The sequence below is a fragment of the Alligator mississippiensis genome, chromosome 13, assembly GCF_030867095.1.
Source record: "Alligator mississippiensis isolate rAllMis1 chromosome 13, rAllMis1, whole genome shotgun sequence".
Lineage (NCBI taxonomy): Eukaryota > Metazoa > Chordata > Crocodylia > Alligatoridae > Alligator > Alligator mississippiensis.
Genome location: NC_081836.1, coordinates 12,642,557 through 12,658,682, shown reverse-complemented (window position 1 = coordinate 12,658,682; position 16,126 = coordinate 12,642,557). Strand labels below are relative to the sequence as shown.

At 48.9% G+C, this 16,126-nt stretch overlaps 1 protein-coding gene across 4 annotated transcripts in view; it reads right to left on the bottom strand.

The window, feature by feature from the left end:
- Nucleotides 1–13,830, bottom strand: part of MIB2 (MIB E3 ubiquitin protein ligase 2) — a 94,282-nt gene extending 80,452 nt beyond the window's left edge. For 2 of the 4 annotated variants that reach the window (XM_059716819.1, XM_059716822.1), the window contains exons 1-2: nucleotides 13,726–13,830; nucleotides 6,607–6,733 (exon numbers count right to left, since the gene is read on the bottom strand). The gene's annotated coding sequence lies outside the window, so the exon portion shown is untranslated. The remainder of the gene's footprint in view (nucleotides 1–6,606; nucleotides 6,734–13,725) is intronic. The other 2 variants (XM_059716820.1, XM_059716821.1) reach the window with 2 other exon arrangements.
- Nucleotides 13,831–16,126: the final 2,296 nt, after the last annotated feature.

Here is a 16,126-nt window from a genome sequence, read left to right as displayed (position 1 = left end):
CTAGGTCATGATCATATTTGGAATTTGCAATAAGCATGTCCAAAAGTGAAAGCCTTCCCTGTAAATCAAATCCTCAGGCATATGCTTCACTCAAAGCCCAGGCTGAGACAGGACCTTACTGAGCACAAATCTTCCAGCATTTTATCTGCACAAGACCATATTATTGAGCTTCACTGCTTACTGCAAACCTTATTTGTTTGCTCAGATTTGGGGGAAGTCTCTGGGTTCAGGTTCAGACTCTGGATGAGGCAAAAGACATACTATGCTCTTTTTTAGAAAGGATTTTTTGTTGTTGTTTTTCCACATTGGGGCTGGATTTACTACTGACCTGCTATTTCACATGAAGTGTATTTTTAAATTGTTGAAGCACCAAGAAAGTCCCCAAGTTTGGTGCTTTTAAATCAAAGTAGAAGCCATGCACACAAGTTACCAAGCAAAATTCTTCCCAGTGGGACTGCATTCACGCAGATATAAAAATGCCTCCCAGGAAAGACAGAAAAAAGTTTTGCTGGACTTAAGAAGCCAAGAATGCTGGCAACTCTAGAATGCAAAAATATGTAGGAGGATCATAATTCATGAGAAAAAAAAAGCCACTCTCTGAGTAAGGGTTACTTCTGAAATTGATGCTTCCTTTGGGTTTTCTGGCCTAAAGGAGAGGGACAGACATTACACACAAACTGGGTTTAAGTGATCAGAAACTGGTTTAAACCTGTAACAGAACAGACATTCAGTGCACATAAACCAGTTTGAAAATGGCTGAAACCAGTTTGAGATAAACCTGGTTGAATGTAGTAGCAGACTTAACCGATTTGGGTCAAGCCGGTTTGTGCAATGTCTGTCCCAGACCCCTTCCTGATTTAAGTTAAACCAGATTCCCCCAGCATCCCAGATGCTTTGCAACCCTGGGCAGGGCTCTGCTCTCTGCTCCATAGCAGGGCTGGACCCACCCCTCTGCTCCCTGGCTGTAGCTCCAGCAGAGACTGCAGGTACAGCAGCATCTGTCTGGCTTCCTCCTGCTCACCCCCCCCTTCCCCTCCCCACTCTCGGCTCAAGCAGGGATTCCCCTGTCCCTTCTGCCTTACACAGACACCTCTCAGCATTAGCTAGCAGACCACATGCTGGTTATGGTCCGTGTTGTGGGAGACAGGACAAAGGCAGGCAGGACAGCGTCAGCTTAGGGCTTTTTGGAGCTAATCAACAGGTCCCTCATTCCTTCCTTGAAAAACATGGTTTAAGAAGAGCTTGAACTAATGAGAGAGACTTTTGTTTTGTTTGATGGGCTGATAAAAGCTAACAACTCCCTGTGTAACTCCCTGCTGTGTAACTCAATGCTCTTTTATCAACTCCCTGCTGGCTCCCTGGCTGATGGAGGCGGAGAGAACCCCTCTCTAATCAGAGCCTTCTGTTGGGGCCTGACCACACCCCACCTCAGCTCAGCTCTGTGGAATGGAAGGGAGGGCTGTTCTAGCGCCCCCCAGCTTTTAGCCTAAGCTACTGCAGGCATATGCCTGTATTTCCTCAGTCCAGAGGGGATGTCTGTGCAGTTACAAACCAGTTCAGCCTAGCTAGGTTAGACTAACCTGCAAAGATTGAATCAATCCAGGCTCAGGCTTTTTGAATGTCTGTCCCTAGCCAAAGAATTCAGATCAGATTTTGACTTTGTTTCTGGTCAGTCTCATTCATGGGCTCTCTTGGAGGATTGCAGATGCTTCTTTAGTCTAAGCAGAAAACTGGTTAGAATTAGGAAGAAATGTCAGCTGTTCTTTTTTTATTCAGACATTTACTCTCATGCCTCAGTCACTCCCAGCTTTCTGGCAAGGGATCAGAAAAACACCCACATCAGATAAGGACATCTTATTAGTTCTGTCACAGATAGTGTTAATTTACAATGCAAGATAAGATTTCTTTACAGTGCTGGACTTTTTTATTATAAAATCCAAAGATTTGGGTTCTATCTTAATGCCTCAACAGGGGAAAAGTAATCCCAGCCTTGCCCCTATGCTCTTTTCCCCCATTCTAAAGAAACCTGGAAAAACCTGGAGCCAGAAACAGCAGTTTTTTTTCTCATTTTCCTGACTTATTTCACAGCTCTCTCCCCCCACTCACAAAGATGCATCCAGAGAGCAAGGTCTTGTTCACCATCCTGGCCCCAGTCCTACCAAGACTCATGCACATGCTTAACTTTATTCCCTGAAAGCAACAGGATTACTCATTACAAGAGTGCTTGTCCTGAATAGTGAGATGTGCAAAAATATTTGTGGGGACATGGCCTAGGTTCATCATTTGTTGATCAGGGGAGTTCTTCAGTATTCTCTCAAGTCCATACCAAGGAGTGGTCTGACAGTTTTGTCCCCACCAAAAACAAAGCATGTGAACAGTAGGGCTGCGCGAAGCTTCCGCTGCTGATTTGATTCGGAAGAGATTCAGCCCAATTCAGTGGCCGAATCTCCAAATCCGAATCAAATCAGGGGACCAATTAAAAAGTCCAAATTGATTTGGAAAAGATTCAGAGAGCTTCAGTGATTTGGGCAGTCCCCACCTGCTGCAGCAGGGAACTGGACCCAGACTCTGAGCTTATAAGTAGGGGGTGAGGAAGGGGAGGCTGGAGGAGGGGGAGGGGACCATGGGGGAACCCCTGCCAGGCCCCATCCCCTGCCTGCTCCCCAGCCCCCCTGAGCACCCCTTGACCCCCCTTCCCCCATGGCTGCATTGCCCGCTCCAGCTCCTGGCCCTTTAAGAAAAAAAACCAAAAAAAAGCCCCAAACTCACTGGTTGCTACAGCAGCCTCAGGGCTTCTGGGGGCTTGTACAGAGCCCCCATGCAGCACGGGGCAGCGTGGGGAACAGGGATTGCCCCCTCACCAAGCAGAAGCTGGTGAGTTGGGGCTTTTTTGTTTTGTTTTGTTTTAAAGAGCTGGGAGCTGGGGCAGGCGGAGCAGTCACTGAGAGCGGGCAGGGGATGGGGCTTGTGTGATTCAGAGATTCGGCCGATCTGGCAGCAGCCGAATCTCCAAATCAGATTTGGCTGAATTGATTTGGGGCAGTGATTCGAATCACCGAATCGAATCACTGTCCCCCGAATCAGCCAAATCCAAATCCGAAGTGAATACTAGCTGCTTTGCACAGGCCTACTTGACAGTGCTTGAGCACAACAAGAAAGCCCAACTTCATGCTTCAAGAAAAAAGCAAAGGAAGCCATGGAACAGACATAGTTGCCAATGTCTTGCAAGAGGGAAAATATCCTTCTTCACCTCAAATATGGTGATTAGTTCCAGGTTTTCTTGCTGCCTAGCATCAACGGGTCCTGGAATTTCAGAAGTATCTAGGCAGAGTAAATCTGTGGCCAGTCAAACACCCAATCCCCTTCTGAACCCACCCAAGGGATATTCACTATCTGCACAGGGGGTAGCTCTCCCAAAATCATTCTGGACAACTAGAAGACGGCCCTTTCATTTTCTACTGGCCTGATGATGCCCCTAAGTCCTAGAGTCTAACTGGCAATACAAGGGAGGCAATACTGATGGGCAGCAAGCATGCTATAGCTAGAACAGCATTTGCTGAGGTTTGTGGCATTATTTCCTTGAAAGGAGAAAGATGCTACATCGGGGTGGGCAAAATGTGGCCCAGGGGCTGGATGCAGCCCGCCAGGCCATTCCATCTGGCCCGTGGGGCCCTTAAAGATTTAGAAAATTAATATTGATCTGCCCTGGGCTGCCCGTCATGCAGCCCTCGATGGCTTACCAAAACTCAGCAAGCTGCCCTCTGCCCAAAATAAGTGCCCGCCCCTGTGCTACATGGACACCCCTGCAGATGTAGACTATGCCTAGGCAGCTGAAATGTAGCCTTCGCCCCATCCCATTAAAATCACCACCAATGCCAACACTCCTGAAGCCCAGCATGGTCACCTCTACAATTTTGGGAATTTAGTCTCCAAAGACTGTCACAAAGATAGTCAGAGACAGACCAGTACCTTTCATAGTTTCAACCTTGTTCCTAAACCCACAGGGCTGTCACAACAGAAGGAAAGAAAAGCACCATAAGACTGGGGTTTCAAGCCTCCTTGCAGCTGGTCCTAGAAGAATGAGTCTCATTCCAACCCTTCCAAACTCATCCGTTAGGCGTGTAGCTCATTTTTCTTAATCACTAGCAGATGGCTAGGTTACCACTGGGTTTGAACTGTCCACTGAGAAGCCAAATGCCCGTTATTCCATTGCTGAGCCAACAGTGCCTTTCTACCCCAATCTGAAGGAGAGACTTTAGCTGTGCTGCTTATCTCAGCTGTGAGGATGATTTTCCTACATCATGATAATTTCTGCTTGGCCTAAATTGTACCAATTGGCATCCATGACACAAAGTGAAAAAGGAGAGAGGATGTCATTTCTTTGAGTTAAATATCAGTATCAGCCTGGAACAAAGCCAGGTCTCAGATGACAAATTATACCCAGCAGCAAAAGTTTAGAAACAGTACAGAAGTCTTTTTTTTCCTTTGGAATATGGATAAAAATGGAACAAGGACAGACGCTTTCTATGTCAGTTGTAAACAGGTTGGCTTGTTTACATGCCCTATTCCTCACTTGCTCCTAGGGAAAGTATATTTAACTCTGTTACATAAAGAGAATAAAGCGGGTGATTAATATGCCTTTGCTCAAGGATTAATGTCTTGTCATTTCAGCTTGGTTATAATTGTTCAGTATAAAGCAGCCACCTGCCCCTCCCAAAGTACTAGGACACTCAGTGAGGAAATGCTAAAAATAACCTGATGGGCGTTATGTGGAAAGACAGCCCACGCTGGCTGTATTTCACTGTGGTGATCACCACGTGTCCTTGAGAAATGCCATCCCAATGATCCTTCCTGTCTAAATTGACTTTCACATCCATCTTATGCTGGATACGTTTTAGTGCTCAGCCGCTGTGCTGAGTGAGAGACCTCTGTTGCCCCTACAAATGCAGAAAAGAGTAGCTATAGGAAGGTCATAACGGTGGAACGCACCTGTCTTCTGGAGTTCTCCAAGCAACAGATCGACTGCATCAGACGAGCCTTTCTTAGAAATGTGACCCTCTTGTCAGGTTTGCCTGAAGCTGGCCAACAGGCTCAGAGAAGCGCCCAAAGGTGGGGAAGTGAAGACAGTTCTGATGCCCTGTGGGCACATCTACGTGTGCCCCTTTGTTACTGCACCATCATTTAGGACTTCCTTTTGGAAGTCCTAAATGACGGCACAGTAATAGCCTGTACTACACCATGCTGGCAGCACACGTTTTTTTTGCTGCTACGCCCCTGTAGCAATGCACTATACTGAGGGAGTGCATTGCTATGGAGATGTAGCGTCTTGTGTAGACACGCCCAGTGAGTTTCTAGAGGAAGTTATGTAATTGTGATGTGGTAGCACCAAGAAACACCAACTGAGATTAGAGTGCTTTATATGCACGCAAGACATGGACAAGTTACGAGGTAGGTGGGGGCAAATGCATCAGCAGTATGTCAGCTTCATCTGTGCACTCTTACCTGTCTTTCCCTAGAGGGCCAAGACACCGTAGTTTGCATTTAGTGTGGGATAAGATCACATGTATGGGTGGATCTAATGGAGCAACCTATCCTGTAGAGCCCCACTCTCCTTTACATCACTGGTGGGGGTAACTGGCACCCCTGTCCACAAGAGACCACCTCTGCCCTGAAGAGTCTACAGTCTTAACAAAAAAAACGGGAGCTCTGCTGCCCCTGTTTTAATGGGGAATGTTCAAGGAAGACTGCAGAAGAGTCAAGGAAGCAGAGTCCCACTCTAGTCGCAGAAGCACAAAACCATGCATCCCTCTTGCTTTCCGCCAGTTCAGAGAAAAAGAAAGAATAGCATTCTAGCAAAGCAAAGGGAAAATGCTGTAGCATCAGAGCCCTTTGAGCTTTGCAGGAGATGTGGGTTGGAAACATCCATGTTTTGGGTTTGACTGTGTGCATGCTTGGAGGTGAGCCACCAAGCTGTAAAAGATTATGAAGCAGGAACAGTCCACATGCAATTTGCTCCACGGCTTAACAGACAAACCCCCTTTTTCCTGAAGGGACTCTATCATCTCAGAAAGAAGGCATTTAATGCTGGCAGAGTAAGCCATTCTGATGCACTGGCCATTCTCCCAGCACACCCCCAAAACCTAACACAGTGTTTTCTATCAAATGCATGTGTTAAAGCAGGGAGTCAGGTTCTTGTTTTATTCTTTCTATGTCGCACAAAACTCTCCCATCTGCAGTGATAAATGGAGGAAGATCATGGACCAGATTTGGAATTTTGAACACAAACTGCTGCAAATGTCAGGGTCATCACAACCAATTCCCCAAATCGGAGCCACCTCCCTTGTGCATTTTTATCTACAGAGCAGATGCAAAAGCCAGAAGCTCTGTCCTGTCCCCAGGAGATGTCTTCCTTCTTTGAATAAAGTCACATAACAACAGCTGGGTTGATTTCAGCCATCACCTCAGAACCATGGCTTTGAACCCCTCAGACTACTCCAATTACAACCTCCATCATCTCATCTGCAATAGCAGTATGTGCACATGAACAAAAATAAATGACAAACTTCTCACAAAAAATAAACCACATTTCCAGAAGTCAGCTCTCACCTGCATAGCCTCAGCACGGATCAGTGTGGTGGCCACGTTCTACCCTCTGAGAATGGGTCTTCACCAAGGAAACACTGCCAATATACTAAATGGAGCAGCAGGTACTACTAGGCAGTGTACTGTCTATCTGGAGAAAAGCAGAAAGAAAAGGAGTCTTATCAAGCCAGCTCATGAGCGATTCATTGTTAGGCAGCACTTTTTTCTTTTCTGTTAATCACATCAAACTTCTCTTTCCTCCAGCCACTAACGTTGCCCTAATATGCAGATGAAGATGACCCTTTGGAAAGCAACTATCTTTCACCAGGTAAACCATAAATAATAAGGCGGTGCAAAATTTCACCGGCAGTTTTGTTTTGATGCTGTTTCAACTCGTTTTCAGCTCAAAACAGCAAAATCAAAATGAAACTGAGAGCTTCGAAACAGCCTGAAAACGAAACGAGGCAAGTTGAAGCATTTCAAAATTTTCAAAACGTTTCGAGTTTCGAAGCTCAAGTTGGGCTTGCCTGCAGGGAAACAGAAACTAAAGTAAAGAGAAGGAGGTGGAAGAGCAGGAAGGGCTGCTCTCGTTATTGACTGAGTAGCTGGCCAGTGACTGTCATCCTTCCCTGAGGTCCCTTCCAATCCCAGTGCTCTGGGAGAGGGATGGAAAATCTGCATAAAAGGCACCATTGTCTGAACTGCCCTGCTTTCTGCCTTGGTGTCAGTTGAGTGTGGGCACACTTTAACACACACACTGTCACCCACCTGACTCCCCAACTGAACTCCAGCTAGCTTTGAGCATCAAGGACAATAAAAAGTCCTTTTTCAGATATGTGGGGAGCCGGAGGAAAAGCAGGGGCAACGTTGGACCCCTGCTGAACCAGATGGGGCAACTGACAACTGATGCCCAGGAAAAAGCCAACCTATTAAATAGGTACTTTGCGTCGGTCTTTCATCAGCCCCATGGGACGCCTGTGCCTGCTACAGGGCCGGGAAGTCCGGGTGAGGGTGATCCCCTGCCCTCCATTAATGCTGACTTTGTGAAGGAACATCTTGAGAAGCTGGATACCTTCAAGTCAGCCAGCCCTGACAATCTTCACCCCAGGGTACTCAAGGAGCTGGCGAGCATCATAGCCCAGCCTCTAGCGCGGATCTTTAAAAACTCTTGGCGCTCTGGTGTAGTGCCCGAAGACTGGAAGAAGGCCAACGTGGTGCCTATCTTCAAGAAAGGGAGGAAAGTGGATCCGGCTAACTATAGGCCCATCAGCCTGACTTCTATCCCGGGGAAGATCTTAGAAAAGTTTATTAAGGAGGCCATCCTTAATGGACTGGCCGACGCCAACATCTTAAGGGATAGCCAGCACGGGTTTGTTGCGGGTAGGTCTTGCTTGACCAATCTCATTTCCTTCTACGACCAGGTGACCTATCACCTGGACAAGGGAGATGAGATTGATGTCATATATCTTGACTTCAAAAAAGCCTTCGATCTGGTGTCCCATGATCGTCTCTTGGAGAAACTGGCCAATTGTCGCCTTGGGTCCCCCACGATCCACTGGCTGGAAAATTGGCTCTGGGGTCGGACCCAGAGGGTAGTAATTGATGGAAGTCACTCATCGTGGTGTCCTGTGACCAGTGGGGTCCCCCAGGGCTCTGTCCTTGGACGCATACTGTTCAACATCTTCATTAATGATGTGGACACTGGAGTCAGAAGCGGACTGGCCAAGTTCGCCGATGACACCAAACTTTGGGGCAAAGCATCCACACCAGAAGACAGGCGGATGATCCAGGCTGACCTGGACAGGCTCAGCAAGTGGGCGGATGAGAATCTGATGGTGTTCAACGCCGATAAATGCAAGGTTCTCCACCTTGGGGAAAAAAAACCCGCAGCATCCTTACAGGCTCGGCAGTGCTATGCTGGTTAGCACTATGGAAGAAAGAGACTTGGGGGTCATCATTGACCACAAGATGAACATGAGCCTGCAATGCGATGCTGCGGCTAGTAAAGCGACCAAAACGCTGGCTTGCATCCATAGATGCTTCTCAAGCAAATCCCGGGACGTCATTCTCCCCCTGTACTCGGCCTTAGTGAGGCCGCAGCTGGAGTACTGCGTCCAGTTTTGGGCTCCACAATTCAAAAAGGATGTGGAGAAGCTTGAGAGAGTCCAGAGAAGAGCCACGCGCATGATCAGAGGTCAGGGAAGCAGACCCTACGATGACAGGCTGAGAGCCCTGGGGCTCTTTAGCCTGGAAAAGCGCAGGCTCAGGGGTGATCTGATGGCCACCTACAAGTTTATCAGGGGTGACCACCAGTATCTAGGGGAACGTTTGTTCACCAGAGTGCCCCAAGGGATGACGAGGACGAATGGTCACAAACTACTACAAGATTGTTTCAGGCTGGACATAAGGAAGAATTTCTTTACTGTCCGAGCCCCCAAGGTCTGGAACAGCCTGCCACCGGAGGTTGTTCAAGCGCCTTCATTGAACACCTTCAAGATGAAACTGGATGCTTATCTTGCTGGGATCCTATGACCCCAGCTGACGTCCTGCCCTTTGGGCGGGGGGCTGGACTCGATGATCTTCCGAGGTCCCTTCCAGCCCTAATTTCTATGAAATCTATGAAATCTATGAACCCATGTCACAAGTTTTGCTTGTCAGCAGCTTGAGGTGCAGTTCCCCCCAAACCCTTACACCGGTCTCCTTGAAAACTGGCAAACTTTGTGGCCTCAGCAGGGGCTAGCAAGCCTTCAGCTTTCACCCTGCTACGCCTGAACACACAGCGTCACCCATGTCATGAGTTTTGCTTCTCCACAGCTTGAGGTGCAGTTTCCCCCAAACCCCTACCCCTATCTCCTTGAGAATTAGCAGGCTTTGTGGCCTCAGCAGGAGCTAGCATGCCTGCAGTTTTGACCCTGCTGTAGCTTAACACATACACGTGACATGAGTTTTTTGCTTTAAAGACTTTGAGGTGCAGTTTCCCTGAAACCCCTACACCCATCTCCTTGAAACTTGGCAAGCTTCATGCCCTCAGAAGGGGTTGCCATTTCTGCAAGTTTCATCCATATCAGGCCAGAAATAACAACATTATAGGCTGTTTCGAGTTTTCCCTTTATAGCCTATGGGCAAAATGTCGAAAGAGCGAAACTGTTTCGATGAAACGAAACGGAACAGCAGTTTCATTTTGAATTTCATTTCAATTTGAAACACGGTTCTGTCGAAACGCAAGTTGAAATGGAATGGTGCCGTTTCGCGCAGCCTTAATAAATAACCACTCTGGTTTCAGCGTGACAAAAAGATTTAGTTGCACCCTGATCAGAGGCCATGTTAGTCCTGAACAGTAGCTGCTTGAAACTGAGGTTTATTGGACACCAAATAGTCTAATCTTGTAAAACTTTTAATGCTCTCAACTGACTTCTCCTGCCTACAGGAACCTTCTGGCTGCAAATTGATGGTGTCAGTACACAGCTGCTCGCTGAAAAATTAAGCGTGATTATTAGTAAAAGACCAGGCTGAGTGTTCAATGGACCTCTCTATTATTATGCCCCCTAAGATAATTGCTCACAAGCCCATGAATTTCCCTCTGGTCCTCGATGAACTCTTTTGCCTTCAAGAGCAAGAAAACCACACTAGCAGCTCCAGTAACATGGTGTAATTACATCTGACAGTTTGCAAATTACAGCCTAGAACCTTAAAGGGCTCAGTCATTGCAGCTGATCAGAACTGAGTCTTTGTCAATACAAGAGGCCAGAGCCAAGCTCCAGTCAGATTTCAGTACCATGAAACAGAGAGAAACACCACTACTACTCCCCAGGGGGGGTGGTTTAAGAACAGATTGATTATTTGGCAGGCTCTGATGTAATTAGGATGATTGTTTGGTGGTCTCACATTGGATGAGAGCTTCAGCATCGCAACGCAAGACCTGAATGGAAATTTCTGACATGATACAAGTCAGAGGAAATAAATGCAAGTCTTAAGACCCAGACACAGAGATATTAAGATGCCTTAATTCTTATCATAATTAATGGGATTTGATTTCACGGGAGACAGGCACCTTTGTGGGTCTGGGCCTAAAAGGCCCAAAGCCTGCTTCTCCATTGCCTTGCACTTCTTGTCATGGTTTCTTACACTAAGCAAGTGGAGAAAGCTACCTCTTTCTACACTTGCTTTGCCCCAAGCTAGACCTCTGTAATGGGTGCACAATGTACAGGGAAGTAGAGGTTTAGACTCCTAACTGTCTGCAGATATTTCAAATCTAGCATACTCTGGAGGAGATCTTCTATAAAGACTGCTGATTTGTTGCTGTCCAGGTCTTAACTTTTTGAGTTATCTCATGCTGTGGATGCCTTCCTGGATAAAGGTCTTTTCATAACTTTACAGCATGCTGAAAAAGGCCATACAGAGAAAGTACATGCCAGCTTACAAACATCAGAACTACGATCCAAAAAAAATATGGAGCTATAGATTTGAGCATTGGATCTGAATGTTTAAAGATGCCTTTGCTGCCAAGATAATTCAGGTGCTTATTTGGGGGTTGCCTCTAACCTGGTTCCTAGTCAGCACGAAACAATCATATTTGGAGGTGCATTCAACCTGAACTAGTTGGCTTGCCTGGGAGTTACAAGAGAAAGATTGCTTAGGTAAGCTTTGTTCTCACTGAAAAGTGGCTGGATTAAGTCTCTGAAGTACTGATAATCCTTCATCAATTTACCGTAGCTTCCTTGCACCCCCTAAAGAGACAAGTTCTCCCACAAGATACAGGGAATCAGGGGGCTCATTTTAACACAGCCTCGAAAACCATGGGGTATGTCCCCAGAAACCCAAGCGAGACTCGTGTGCAAAAGCAACACCAGTAAGGACACAGGGAGTTGAGGACAGCTTTGCAGAGTGGATGAGCATCCTGCAGAGAAGACATGCTCTAGTGCAGCCACTGTAGAACCAGTCTGGCTACTGCTCTTGGTTGCCAACATGAAAAGCAGGTGCCATGGCCTCCCTGGCACAGAGCACAGGCTCTGCAGGATCTCAGACCAACCTTTATTACCTGCCCTACCAGATGTCAGATTCGTCTTCAGGCTGTCAGAAGGGTCACCATTAAATTCTTGTTGATTTCCAACCTGGATCTTGTCTTTTCTATGCCGCAAGAGCAGATCAAGATATTGAAGCCTAATCTGTCCTGATGTGCCTGGAGCCAGGGAAGCCAGCTGCAAAAAAGCAGGAGTGAGCTTCACTGTGAATTGTTGCTTTCCCCTCCAGCATTGAAAAGGGGGGCTTGGGGATCAGGTTTAACAACTGACTTACTAGGTAGGAACAACCACAGATACCTACGTGCATTTGTGAACAGTTCCCCACTGAGTTCACTCTCAGGTCATGGTCCAAAGAAGAAGATGCATTTGGCAAAAGCTGCCAATGCTGGCATGTATCAGAAAGGATGCCCTCTTCCCCCAAGCAAACCCAAAACACAACGAGCCACTGCACAGTGAAAAAGAAAGCGGGCACATGCAGCAGGTTGTGTGTGTGGCAGCAGCTGGAGAACGGGGTGCCGTGCCTTCAATTCACTTAAACAAAGATGCCTGAGCACAGGAGATCCACTGAGCTCTAAAAAACCCACTAAAATACATGCGAATGCATAGAAACCAGTGACTGTCCACCAATAAACCAACTGTAGCACAGTTTGACACATCCCCTCCCCTCCCTGAGTCCCTGAGCAGGTCACAGAGAAGGAAATGTTTTGGAGCACTGAATAAAATGGGAATAGTTACTCACAGAAACAAAGTTGCTGGCAGTGACACTAAGGGACAGCTAGGGAAGCTGTGGCTCATATTGCAGTAACACTGAAACTGTTGCTTATTGAGATCAGGGCTCCACTGTGTCAGGCACTGTACAGACAATAAGAAACAGTCCCCAGGGCCATTCAATTAGGCAGGACAGAAACACAGGGGTGATGTGACTTGCGCAGCAGCACACAGGAAATCAGTGGCAGAGCTGGGTCACTTGACTCACTGTGTCCCAGTTATAGGATCACGTTGTCTCAAAAAAGCACTCTGAGCATGAAAGGACATGGATGGCGCCCAGCTTCCCAATATGCTGGAACATGGCAGGGACGCTGCCAGCTCTTACTCAAAGCTGCTTGCCCACAGGCTTTCAGAGTCCGATCACCAACATGTGACATCACGCCAGCCCCCACGTTACAACATATCTACAGTCAACAAGTCCCTTCCCAACTCCACAGTCACCTATCTACCGTGTGGAGCTAGACAAGCGGGGTAGCCGCTACAACCATTTACTGCTTTACTACTGAAGCCTGCAGGGGAGAAGGATCGTATAAAGAAACATTCTCCGTTTTCTTTTCATGGCCCTTCCAGAAGGTGACAGAGACCAAAGGGCCATTAAGCAGATGCTGAGAACCAAGGGTACCCAGTCTGAGCCGGGCAAACTGCTTCTATACTGATGGAGAGATCTGGAGGAACCTGGTCACAACTCCTAGCTAAGGGAAGACCAAGTTGAGTAACAGGGTTAAATCCAGCTGGACATGCTGGGGAGTGGCCTGCTTCTGAGAAGGCTGAATTTCACCAGGATCATCCATGAGTTCATGGAAACCCCCTATTGCTTCGCTGGAGCAGCCTGACACTGGGCACAGACAGACAGACAGACCTGTAGCGATGTCGGAGGTGCCAACACCAGCTGCAACGGCCACATCTGCAGGGCTCTGTAGCCGGGAAACCCTCCGGCGCAGGGTGCAGGGACACCCGCCAGCTTTCACCCAGCTTCATCTGGGGTCAGAGCGTGGGCGAGGTAGTTACATGTGTAGGGCTGCAGGGTCCTGTAACAGCTACAATGTAACAACAGCCCATCCTCCTTCCCCGTTCAAAGCTGCAAGTGAGCCCGGCGCAGCCCGGTCCAACCTAATCCCGCTGACGCGCCTGCTAGGGTCAGGCTTCCTGCCGTGCATCCGGGAAGACGGGGGCACGCTGGCTATTTGTCTCAGGCCAAGCGCAGCCCCAGGCTCCAGCTCCACCTGCTGCCCCCGGGGCCGGCTCTGGCCCTCTGCACTCGCGATGAGGCGCGCCCGGCTGGCCGCCCCCGCCAGCGCGCGGAGCCCCGGGCAGCGCCCCTTGCCCCCGGGCTCCGAGCAGGCCTTGCCCGTACCTGCCTCGGCGGTGCCCGCGAGCCGTCCCCGGCGCTGCCCCGACGGAGCGCGGCACAGGGCAGCCTCCGGCCGCCGCCCCGGGCGCAGCCCGCGCTCCCGGCCGCCCCTTCCCGGCGCTTTCGCTTGGCCGCGGCGGCGGCGGCGGCGGCGGCGCGGGGCAGGCTGGGACTCGTAGTCCCGCCGCTGCGGCCCCGCGTGCCCGGCCCGCCGTGCCGCGACGCGCTGATGGCGATGATGCACCGCCGCATCCGCAGGACCCGGACCTGAGCGGGTTGTTCGTGGTCCCGGTCGCTCCTGGGCACGAGCAGCGGCCGGAGGAGCCGGCCCAAGCGCCCCCTGGGCGAGGCTTACCCTTTCCCGAGCCCCGCGAGCGGCTCGGGGCAGCAGGGTGTGCTTGCTTGGAAAGTCCGCAGCCAGAGGCGGATTCAGACAGGCCCCCCGGCCGCCGCAGCAGCAGCCCAGCGGAGCCGGCATCCCCTCCCTACGGCCACAGGCATCGGGCTTGTGCAGAGAGCAGGAAACGAGGGCGCGTGTTCATTCCCAACAGCCCTGCCAAGCAGTCACACTCGGAGAGAGCAGAAATCATTGACCACAAAGTCATGCAAGCCAAATACAAACGGGAGCAAACGCCAGAACGGGGACAGTGATATTTTCCTTTTTAGAAAAACAGTCGAGAGAGAGAGAGAGAGAGAGAGAGTTACAGGCTCAATTCCTGTTTCACCGGGAGAGACATCTAAATGCTATTTAACTGTTTAAAAGTGGATGCGTAAGTGGCACTAAGTTCCAGGTACATACATTTTTAGATCCTGTTTCCCCCGGCACTGTGAAACTTGTCATTCTCCAAATGCTCGGGAGGAATCCACTACGGCCGTGGTTGCTTTGCACAGGGGAGGATCCAAGGGGGTGCACTTGCACCCAGAGACGGCTGTAGCAGGGTGCAGCGGCGGTGGGGGTTGTGGGGGGGAGGCGAGTAGGCAGGCATGAAGCCACTTGGCTCCGCGGGGCCCCCCAAAGCACAGTGCTTGGGGTAGTTGCCCCGATTCGTGCACCCCTAGGGAAGGCCCTGCTTGCACCTCTCCCTCCCCCTCGATTCCTCCTCCACTCAAAGTTTGAAACGAATTGCCTAGCAGTGGCAGCAGCATTTCTAGTCAGGCTGTGCTGAGGGAGTTGATTGACTTCATGGCTCATTATAATTTACCTGACCCCTTCTAAATACTTCTAAACCCTGTCCTCTATTTAGTGGTCTTGATGCTCCACCAGTCAAGCTAGCCTTCGTTCTGCAATTCTGCTGTCTGTTAGTTGCTCCTGGTAATGAAGCTCCTATTTCACAGCCCTGCAGATTGTTTTTAACTCATTCCAGTGAAGTTATATTTGTTTTTGCTTCAATCTTAAACTGAATAATATGTCCCTAGGCCCTAGTGTACAAGTAAAATTTCTAGTCTGAGAAAAATGTGATGATGGACCTCACCATCTGCACCCGCCTTTTCGAAAGTCCGGATCTGCCAGTGGCTTTGCTTGCTCAGAGAGAGCTTGCCTCACCTCTCAGCTGGGAGATGGAGATTGAGCACCATGGGAAGGTTCAGGACTGACAGGATAGTGGACAGGGCTGAGTAGCCAGAGTTGCTCTTCAGCTCTCCTTCCACAAGACATTCAGGCAAATGAATAGACCTCTGTGAAATATCAGCCTTCTAGCTGTGCACTGAAGAAAGGAAACCACATTGAGATGAAAACCTGCATGACACACTTCTTCCCTTCAGTGTCAGAAAGGAAGATTCGGTAGGAATTTTTTTTTTAAAGCCACTTCAGAGAGTCTCAGTTCTGGCCATCTCAGGATTTTAAGAACAGCATGAAGCAAAGTGTTGTTTAATGCATGCCATAAATTGCTATTTGCTCTCGGGATAAGCAAGAAAGTCTCCTGCTGTCTGTGGAACACGTGCTCTGGGAGGCAGTGTGTAGTGGATTCATGTGCCATGAACACAGACAATTGCCATGTACACCGCACCCAGGAACAGGGGATGGAGACCAGAGCCCAGGGCATTTGGTACTGAAGACAAGACACTAAACTAGGAGGTCCTATACTTTCAAAAGGCAGCTTCTCTCTCATTCATGTTCCTCCTGCTTTGACATGGAGTGGCCCAAAGTGGAACAATCTACAGCAGAGACAGCCAATGCATAGTTCAAAAGAGCCTACTGAAGACATGTTACAGGGGTGTAGGCTGTAGCCGTGTTGGTCTAAGGACATAGGCAGACAAGGTTCTTTGGGTGAATCTGATATCTTTTATTATATTAAGTTGGTCTAATAAAAAATATCAGATTCACCCAAAGAACCTTGTCTGCCTACTGAAGAGCTGGGCATTAATGCTTAAAATGCTCCTTGCCCAAATGTCAGCATGATGTATT